Consider the following 10,858-nt stretch of genomic DNA (forward strand, 5'->3'; position numbering starts at 1 on the left):
ACTCTGTGACAGCTTTAGCTCTTTTCTGTACTGTGGTGTCCCAGGACACACAATGGCAAAACACCACCACGGCGTCCTCTGCTCAAGCTCTTAACAYCAACTGCAAAACTGCAGCTTGCAAAGGAACCAAGGCAACACCAGGCTGTGCCCAAGGAACCTTCAAATCACAACAGCCAATTATCTGCTAAATCCCCCAATGCCACACGGATGCTTCACCAATACTGAAACCAGACCAATGCAAATAATCCATGTGCCACTTCAGAAATGCCTTCGCTCTAATGCTGCTCACAGATTGAACAAAACACTACTCTAAAAGCCTGAAATCATTCCCACATTGCTGAAGATGACAGCCTCTCCAGTTGCTATGAGAAAAATCCTGGATCATTATGCAAATCAGCTGTTATAATCACTTTCAAAAATAGCTGTCTATATATTCACATTATGCCAAGACCAAATTAAAGAATATGCAGTATACACTTGCAATTTTTTACATACATGGAGATATAAAAGTAAATTACTCATGTTGGTCCTGTAACTGATTTTGCTCACAAATTCAGACTTTTTCCTAATAATGGAAGGTGGCCAAAAAAGCATAGCAAAATATTTACCAACCCTTAATTCTTCAACAGTCACAAGGAAGCTGCAAAAACCGACAGCTGCAGCTTTTCCTGCAATGATCAACATTGTCAATTAGTAACTATAACATCAGTAGAATGCCTAAGGGATTTTGTGAAGTCCTATATTTCCAAATATTTAACCCCGATCCTCACTCCACTCATTGAAGTGGCTACAACAGAATAACAAAGAGCAAATGACCCCATCTCCCATTTTATAAGCAGGTCAGTGTGTGCAGTGCTTCAGAATTTACACACAGCTTTACATTTTAAACCCAACTCTGAGACAGATTCTACATCAAACCACAAATGACAAAGAACTTTAAAACTCACAGCCCATTGTAATTTCACAAATATTTACTACTTCAAGGACCTGGAACAACAGAAGGGGAAATGGCTCCCCCCTGACAGAGAGTAGGTTTATATTGGATTTTGGGAAGGAATTGTTCCCTGGGAGGGTGGGCAGGCCCTGGCACAGGGTGCCCAGAGAAGCTGTGGCTGCCCCTGGATCCCTGGCAGTGTCCAAGGCCAGGCTGGACATTGGGGCTGGGAGCAGCCTGGGACAGTGGGAGGTGTCCCTGTCATGGCTGGGGCTGGAGCTGGATGATCTTTCAGGTTCCTTCCAGCCCAAACCGYTGATTCTGTGAATCAAAGGCTTCAGGAGGACCCACCAAGCAWTAGACTTCAGCTTTCTTTAGCAAGCAAATTTCAAAAAGTTGAGTGCTCCTGAAGCTGTGAATGATGGGACTGTTCAAGCTGTGCTTTGGAGCTAAAAATTTACCGTACACCCTGAACCTGACACCTGCAAATAAAACAACAGTTCATTTTTCCCCAACCCTCAGCTTCCAGCTCCCAAATAGGAGTTTCATTTAACAAAGAACAGACTTAAGCTGGGGAATCTACAGCCTGAAAAAAGCTTTCCAACTGCCAGCATTGCTAATTTTCACTTCCAGTTCAGGCAGGAGAGGCTGGTCCTTACTTTAATCAGCTYCCCACCAGCCCACTCCTCATCTGCTGCCAGCTCTGCTCCGTGTCACCCATCACCCTCGTGCCTGCCATGGGACCCAGCCTCCAGCTCGAGGTGGCCAAGCTGTCRCTGTTTGTCCCGTCTGACCAGAGGCACAGTGTGCCTTTGAAGGCTCCCAAAGCTGCTGTGCTGCCTGAATTTGCCTGCAGAGCTCAGCAACTCGGCCTGCAGGAGCCATGTGAAGTGCTCTGGTGGCACAGCTGGGCCTGCCAGCAATGAGATGCTCCCCTGGTGACCTCCAGCCCTCCAACTCCAGCTCCAACAAGTCCACAGAGCAACAGCAAGGGAGGAGAAACCAGCACTGCTCCTACTGTTCAACAGCTTGACAGCCTGSAGCTACGGGGGGAGTGTTACAAGAAGTGTCCACACTCCATCCTCAAACAGATTTAAGAGCCCTGACAAATGGCCAAGCTCTTATTAGTGCCATTTTCTTGACAGCATCYCAACAGCAAAAAAGAAAATGACATGGGGAAAATATATCCAGATAAATCTAGAAGACTTTTCCTAATATACATGCMCATGAGTGCCTTTTTTGTTTAATAAGCAGCATTTCCATCAGCCAGCATGAAATGCAAGTAAGTTTAGTATTTTTCTATGAGCCTGGATCATCAGGAAGTATAGAGGAAATGAACAGGAAGAAAGTTCTTCAGAGCAAAGGAGGATTCCTTGTAGCCAGCCAGCTGCACTTGTCAACTCTGCCATCTGTGCCTTAAAGAACAAGGGACCAGCTCAGATGTGGCTGAAAGATTTTCTGATTTAGGAGAAATGCATTTAACCCCTTGATGCTCCACATTCCAACAAGGACTCTTTTTGACCACCATTTTTCAGTTTTTTTAAGCTTTCAGCCTGCAATTTCAATGCAGCAACCTAGATAAGGAATAACTGCAACTCCTTCACATCCAGGRGGCAAACCTGTCCACAAGAGGTCACGGGGCTGACAGCAGCTCTGGAGGGGAACTCAAATCCCCACAGCATAAAGAAATAAATCAGAAGATGCCTCAAGAGGATACACCCTACATCCATTACTCACTTCTGGACCTGCTTATTATATTGCATTTGGGAAGTAATCCCAGAGCAAGTGTCTCTCCCTTCCTCTGTGAGGTGTAGGAAATGTGTCCTGGAGCTCTCAGCCATATCAAGGCTTTGCCATTAAAACTGGGGGAAAAAAACCACAGACTTCACAGCACAAATAGAAAAAACTGTAACAAAAGCATGGAAGATGGTGGCTGCTCTAGAGAACAGCTTCCTTTGACAAAGGCTGGGAAAAAACACCTTAAACCTCCATTTCAAAATGGTATTGAATCATAAATAAAGATACAAAAGCATGCAGAGAGTAAAGGAAACATGAGCTCTTGTGTAGAGCTGCAAGAAGCATCTGGAAAATGCTCAGGCACAGGGTGGGACTGTTGGGGTGTCCTGYGCAAGGCCACGAGCTGGACTTTGATGATCYTTGTGAATCCCTTCCAAGTCATAAAATCCATCTAAAATAGCTGACAATAGAAGGACATAGAAAAGCTGTCCTTCCCATTCAGAAAAAGCTAAGAGACAGAAGGAATGTAATAAATGATGCATCAGACTCTGCATTATCGATACCAAGTTTGACAGAACTCTTCAGCTGCCACGTCAGATAGGGAGTTGAGGYCCAAACTCAACCCCAAGCCCAGAACTACAGCACTGCCTACAATCCCAGCCAATTTCCAGAGGGAAAGATGCAGAAGTCCAGTTAAGAGGGTTTTTTCGTTTCTGCTCACGTTTTGGAACACACCACATCCCATCTTTCCATACCCAGCCTGGTATCCCAACAAGCTGCAGCAACACACGGTGGCCCAAGCACAGTGGTACAGAATCCCAGGATCACTGAGRTTGGAAAACACCTCTGGGATCATCAGAGCCAACCTGTGACTGATCCCTACCCTGTTACCTAAACCAGGCAGAGGGTGCCACATCCAGATGTGCACAAGGTAAGACATGAACTGAGCAGATCCTCTCCAGAGGAACCAATGCCTGTGAGAAGCCTGACTGTCCCACCTCAGTTGGAGGTTTTCAAGTGACAAATTGACCYGTTTTAACCCCCAAGCCAACTCAACATGAGCTCTTTCAAGCAGATGTAGGAGATGTCACTGTGTGTGTTCCCAGCACACCAGCACACTTTGCAGGATCTCCCTGAACCAAGCACCGCTGTGTACTTCAGCATGTCCTAACCTCAAACACCCCCAGAAAAACACAAGAATTTTATTCAGTAAAGAGAAGCCAGCACAGAAGAGTCACTACTTTGATATTTACTGACAGGAAGTGAAAAATGGCTCAGACTCAACTTTTTGCAAGCCTGAAAGAACATCCAAAACTTCCAGTGACAAGGGAATTTAAAAYAGCTATCGGGCTGGAGGACAAATACATCACATTAAAACCTTCATAAAACAGAACCTGCAAAAAGTAGCGTTTGGATAGATTTATAAAATCTTAATTTGCGGGGAGTGAATCAGAAGAAGATAAAGGTGAGTGGCAAAACAAGACACAAGGCCATCATAACAAACCATTCCTCAACCAGTAGATAATTTTATCCTAATGAGATYTAGTGTTTCCCTCCTCTAAATGTTAGCATAAAAAAAGGACATTACTTCTCTAACTCACCCACACAAGAAACTAAAGCACAGAAAATACACAACTCTTCGGTGTAGCCTGATATATTCCCAGGCAATGCAATGAATTAAGCAAAGGCCTCTAAGAAAATTAATCATGCAATTAAAAGCTATTATACTACAGCTCCACAAAGGCAGAATTAAGTTTATAAAGACATTTCTTAAGCACTTCCCTACAAAAAAMTGGATATTAAGCAGTTTTTCTGCACTGCTGCACGCTGGGGCTGTGGAGCTGGGAGTTCATCTTTAAAGGGAACAATGCCAGCTTTTGCAATAGTCATCATCCCAAACACARAGCAGTTGAGTTTAATTTTTTTAGCTGCACAGTCAATTACCATTTGAATCACAGAGCCACCACTTGAGCTACATTGCCTAAAAATCGTTATTAAGATAACCTAGATTTATGCAGCATGATACAGGGCCTAATTGCACAATTATTTACTTCCATTCTACAAAAATGCTTTTTTTTTTTTTTTTTCCAGGGCCTCACAAGCAAGACAGCAAACGAGGCAGATGATGACAGSAGCAAAGGGGATGCTGGCTGGAATTAGAAACTGGAATAAGGATTTGTTTACATCTGAAATATCAACCTGGGCCTAAGACACATCCAAAAACTAACAGAACCCAAAGCAGACTCAACCACCCACAAATAATCCATGCTTCAGAAGACATCCTGCTGTACAGGGCCACACATTTCCAAATAAACTCCCTTCTTACGTCCCAGAAATCACCATTCCAGTAACTCACAGGAATGCACAAACTTGCACAGCCTTMATCCCAAAAACTCTTCACCGAAGTGCCATATCAAAGGAGCCCACACCTCCACTAGGATTTAAGATGAGGCACAGGGCATATCCAGGAATTACTCTGCACAACTCCAAGCTATATCCTATTTTCCCCTCTGAAAAAAGCCATGCAATAAATTAATGTTCATCATCCACCCTATATCAGGCACAGTAAATGAATAAAAATCACACACAGCTCTGAGTTGCTCCAAACTAGAAAGGAGTTGGGCTTCGAGAAGGAGTTAGTTATGAGTAATGACAGTATCTTTGGTCTCTAATGTAATTAAGGGATTTGACAGCTGAGCTGTCTATTCCCTCCCTTCTCTTCCAGTTTGTCAGAACACAACAATTGTCCTTTAAATCATTATACAACAACCATTTTCATGTTTAAACTTGTTGTAGGGGAAGACTCTGGCTAAGGTAYCAGGGTATAATTTGTCATCTTATGCAGCATTGATATGGAAACAACATTAATCCATAAGAAACATAATTTCATTTAAGGAACTATTCAACAATTCACAACCAGCAAAAAATTGGTAGACAGAAACTGTACATATAAAATTTCAACTTTGTATTTGTTACTGTTCTGGCTCAGTTTTGGCTTTATGCTTTGTAGCACAGGGGGTTTTTAACATAACATTCTCTCAGCCATGCTATTACCGAACAAATTATATCAATTGCTTCCACAACCAAAAGGATTTAGGTGTCCAAACCAACCTGCAAGAAGAAAACGGAAAAGACAGACACCTCTTTTCCGGGAGAAAATCCAGACAATTCTGTACTCCTCTACAGTGTTTTAAGACATCATTTAGCAAATGCTCACTGTCTCTACAGCAGTCACTGTGCTCCAAAACATTTTTGTAATAAAAGCAAGCTCTTCTAGGAGGTGTTTTAAGTGTAGCACTGGATAGCAACAGGAATTTTGTCCCRAAGCAATCTGCTGATCCCAGCCTAGGAGCCATCGGGAGCCAACAAATCTCTGTGCATGCATTAGACTGCAGCAGTAACAGCAGCTCCAGTGTTGCATAAGCTCCACATTCAAGGCTACATCCTCTCCCAGGTCAATGGAAGGCAGATGGAATTATCCTGTGGACAGAAAGGCCTTCCTGACTAGCACAAATTCCTAGAAAGATGCATTTCCAAAATTCACCRCCCTTCAAGGCTCCAGCTGGACCCAGGGTTGATGCCAGGCCAACCAACCACACACAGCAAACGAGTGAGATTTTCAGAAGTCAGGACAGTGACAGAACTGTCCTCATCCAGCAAGCCCCACAAAGTAACTCCTCAATTGCCAACACCTCATCACTCCCAGTGGAATCAAGGGAAYTTGGATTTTCCTTAAAAAAGGAACACTCAAACCCCAGTACTGGTCCTAGCAAAGCTGGCACTTAATTCAGCATTAGCCCCTTCACATTTAACAGCAGAGCTTTGGATGTTCTGAAGATTTCACACACTTMACTGAGCTTAAAACCAGACTCCAATCATTAATCACTTTGGCTGGGCTTTTTCTAAGAGGTCACCATTTATGAAACACTATGCAGGGTCCACTTATTTCTCTGCCCTCCTTCAGAAGAACACACAGACACCACTTCAGCAGCYTCTGTCCACTTAAAAGTGTGCACAGGCAGGTATTTTTTAATTTGGAGTTCAGCCAGTGCAAACAGTCTCCACATGAATTGAAAATTTCTGATGATCCAAGCTGAAGCAGTTGCCTAAGAATCCCGCACATTTAAAGAASTGCAAAGGGACAAGCTGTAATTTGTGAGAGCTCCTTCTAAGTCCCTYTCTGAGCATCAGCAGTGAAAAAACAGGGCTGGGAGACTCTGGAGGGGATTGTACCAYACAGCACCTGCTGGAGTGGCAGGGTTTAAAGGCTTCAGCTGTCAAACACCCCTATCCACACAGCTATGGCAATATGTCACAGAGTTTGGGGCTTTTTGGTTGTGAAGAACAGTAAGTGACCCAGCCCMTGCCTAACCCCAGAGGAGAAAACGCATGAACACACTTGCAGCAATCACCACCTTGCTTTCTCCATCTGGACAATTCAAAACCCTTTACCCTWGCTAAGCTGCAGTAAGTGCAATTTTCCTGGGATCAAACACATCCTGTAACAAGCATAGAACTGAAACTCGGATGAGTCCCCAGCCAGCAGGGCCGCTGGAGTGCCTGTCTGTGCAAACAGACTTCTGAGATGAATTCAGAGCAAAACTGGCACTCATCTTGTCCAAAACCCAACATCATCCCAGGCTCCAGAAGYAAAATGAGTCTGTCAGGCTCCAAAGACTGCTAAGTAACATGGTTTACTTCAGAACAAAGAAATACTTTCCCACCAATAAAATGCATTGCCAGTTGGTCTCTTCTAGTTTCTTCTAAACCCTCCCTGTGCTTGTGTGTGAGACAAACTTGYTACAAAACCTCTACCAAACTTCAATTTTAAAATGAGACCAAGACTTTTAAACAAATGGCATTTCCAACTCAGACTCTATTTTTAAACACGGTATGGACCTCATGCTACTAATTCACTTTTTTTTTCCTGGAAGCTGAGCCATTTTGAGTCAAGTCCCATAATTTAAAATTTCATTAAAAATGCAACGAGCTTTAGGACTGCAAATAGCATAAAGCAGCAAGAGATTCTAAGCAGCTTCCTCCTGCAATTCCAGCATTCTCTGCCTTTCATTCCATGAGACAAACGACGTGTGAGACGTGTAAACTGCACCCAACATCTCATCTCGCCTGAATATTGCTGCAGTTTGTACCACTATGTAGGTCACGAGCTCCACATGCTTCAGTCAAGCCCTGRGCTCAGCCTAGCTGCCCATTTTCACCCCTATCAGAAGGCCTGGGGACACGAGACAAAGTTTAACCAAAGCTAGGACAACCACAAGAAGCAGTGACACCATTTTTTTCCACTTCAGTCCCAAATAGATAAACCATTTGCTAAACTCAGTTACACACAGAGCTCTTAAGACACAGGCAATCCATGCACTGTTGCATGGAAGTGTTTTCTCTCTGCTGTTCCCTGCAGCAAAAAGGGCATCACCAAGCTGCACAATTTCAGAAATAAAACAGAGTGCCTCAGAAAACATTCTGGGGCTTGCAGCAGCAAGAAATGCAATCATGGGAGAAGAAAGCCATTAATCCAAACTTTCCTTCTCACCCATGTGCACCAAAAAGGATCCAGTATTGCAGAAATTARTTAGCAAATTAGTAATAAATATCTGAAGTATTAAACAGCTGATTTCATGTCTCCACCTTTAAGACCCTTTCTTCTTCTAAGTTAATTTTTTTCCAAGACGTGTACAAAAGCTGTTCAGAGAGAACATCTGATTAGATGAAAAGCAGCATCAGTGTGGTATTTAAAGACACATAGGCCTATTTTCATATTCTACACTGATTTTGGGAAGATGCTCTCTCCCTTTGCCGGAATCCCACAGCACACACACAATTCTGAACCAACTCGTCAGGAACTGAATTTCAGGCACAATGTCCTGTACTGTACATACATCAAGATCACTTTGAAAAGCATCTGACACCACCCAGCCAAGGATTTTGGCACTCCAGCATCTCACCCAGTCTGCCTTCAGCACCCAGCAGATGCTGCAAGGCCTTGGGATAGCATCCATGACCAAAAGTGTCAGTCCACACTGCTCACCAAGGCAGGAACCCTCCCTCAGAGACGGGCAGGAGAAAGGGCAGAGCACAGAAGACAGGCACCTCACCTGGATTCCCTGCAATGCCTTTCACTSCCCAGCTCCCAAAGCCCAGGTGAGCACCTGCTGCTGAGTGTTCTCTGGAGCTGCAGCAGGAATCGACACCTCCACTTCCCAAATCCCMAAATCACTGGGCTGCCCAACTCCTGGCTGCCTTTCCCTTTTAGCTGGACAGGCAGCTAGCCCTGAACTGACTTGGTATCTCTAACACCCTGTCCTCCTGCCATGCCTTACTGAACAGCTCACTTGGGCTTTGGGTTTTCTCTTTTTCTCCCCTAACATCACATGGTTAGAGAGCTAAATCCCTGGCTAGGTATGTAAGGAATAAAGAGGTTCTTTCCCAGCAGCCAGGAATGGTGAGCAACAATTCCACTGCAGCCCTGCAAATAGAAGTCTGCACAAAGTGACTGAAAAAATTCAACTTTAATTCCTGCAGCAACATCAACCTTCAAGCAAAGCCATGGATGGCACTTCACAGGCAGAAGCCTTCATTCATTAATTATCTGTTCAAAATGCACAGCTACAAGAAAAAAAAAAGCTTCTTCCTTTTTTTTTTTTTGCTATTATTAAAGAAACCAAACCATGATTTCCATAAATCTCATAGCAGAACTGCAGCCAGATGCTCCTTTTAGAAAAGCCAGACTAAGCCCAGTGTAACTGTCAGTTTTAACACAAAATTCTAAGAACAAAAAGTAAAACCAAGCAATAAATTCCACTTGACACATCATTAGCAACCTTGAGCAAGGATGTCGAGGCTCAGCATTCAGTAATTTTCTTGCTAGGAGCATATGACCAGCTAAAAAAGATTTGTTTGCGCCAAAATATCTTTCCCCACCAATAACTGAAACACTGAATTCTTCAACTGGGAAGTCAAAATCTTTTGGTTTTGCCACCATTGAACTCTTTCCATAAACCCACCAGCCAACAAAATGACCAAGTGTAAACACTTAAAAATCCAGGCCTGAAACTATTTTTTATCACGAACAGAATGCAGGAATAATCAACCAGAGCTGCTGGGTTTTTAACTAGAAGCTAATCAGCCACCTGCTAAAGTATTTACACAACATATGTATTTAAACATGTATTTAAACAACCTTTCAGGTTGTTTTAAAGCCAACAAAATTTTAGGCCAAGGCTCAAAGCTAGAGCTCTACACTAGGTACATATCTTATCAGCTTTGATCATGCTCAAAACTGGATTTATTTGGAGCACTTGCTCGGACACAAATGCAATTSCTCCAAAACCCAATAAATTTCTCCCTAATCCTGTTGCAGAATAGAAACATCTCCCTGTCGGGAGAAGACCAGCTCTGGGCACTACTGTCAATATTCATTTTTTCCAACTTCTAAGCCAAGTTCTTGCCCAGAATCTCTTCCACAGCACCAATTTTTCCCCACCACGGAGCAAGAACCTGTCCACAGCAGAGCCCCTACCCATCATGAACCCTGCAGGGCATTCCAAGCTAAACATCTGCCTGAAGCAGMTCCAGCACATCTGCTCCAAAGGCCACCAAAACTACACACCGGGTTTTGCCTCATTAGCCATAATTGCACRCTAATTACTTATTCCAGAATAAGTATCCTATACAATCCTCTTCGATGAGACCCGATGCGCTCTCGTTTGTGACACATCCTCGTGCAGTTCACCGCAAAAAAAATGGTGGGGTTTGTTTTGCTTTTTTTTTTTTTTTTTATATGGAAGAAGCGATTGCCACCTCTTGTCATGGAGAACCTTGCTGCATGCTTGCTCTGCCTTAGCGGAGGGCTGGAAATCAGGGCAGAGGACACAGGTTTCGACTGAAACAACCCGAGGAAAGCCACAGGCCTGCCATTATTATATTCGCAATTCAAGCCGAGTTACTAAATTAAAAAAAATATATATATATATAAAGCGCTGTGGACGCAAATCACGGCGGGTCGGGCGCATTTGCTGCGTGAGCCCAAAAACCAACAGAGCCGGAGATAAGCGGCTGCTCCGGAGAGGACAGAGGCTCCGTGGCCGGGGGGGGGCACAGCCCCTCGGCGGCTCGGGGGGGCCGCGGGCCGGCCGGCAAGGAGCGCTGGCGTTAATCCTGGAGCTCCCG

The sequence above is a fragment of the Malurus melanocephalus genome, unplaced genomic scaffold (assembly GCF_030028575.1).
Source record: "Malurus melanocephalus ecotype Western Australia unplaced genomic scaffold, MMel_1.1 scaffold_866, whole genome shotgun sequence".
NCBI lineage: Eukaryota > Metazoa > Chordata > Aves > Passeriformes > Maluridae > Malurus > Malurus melanocephalus.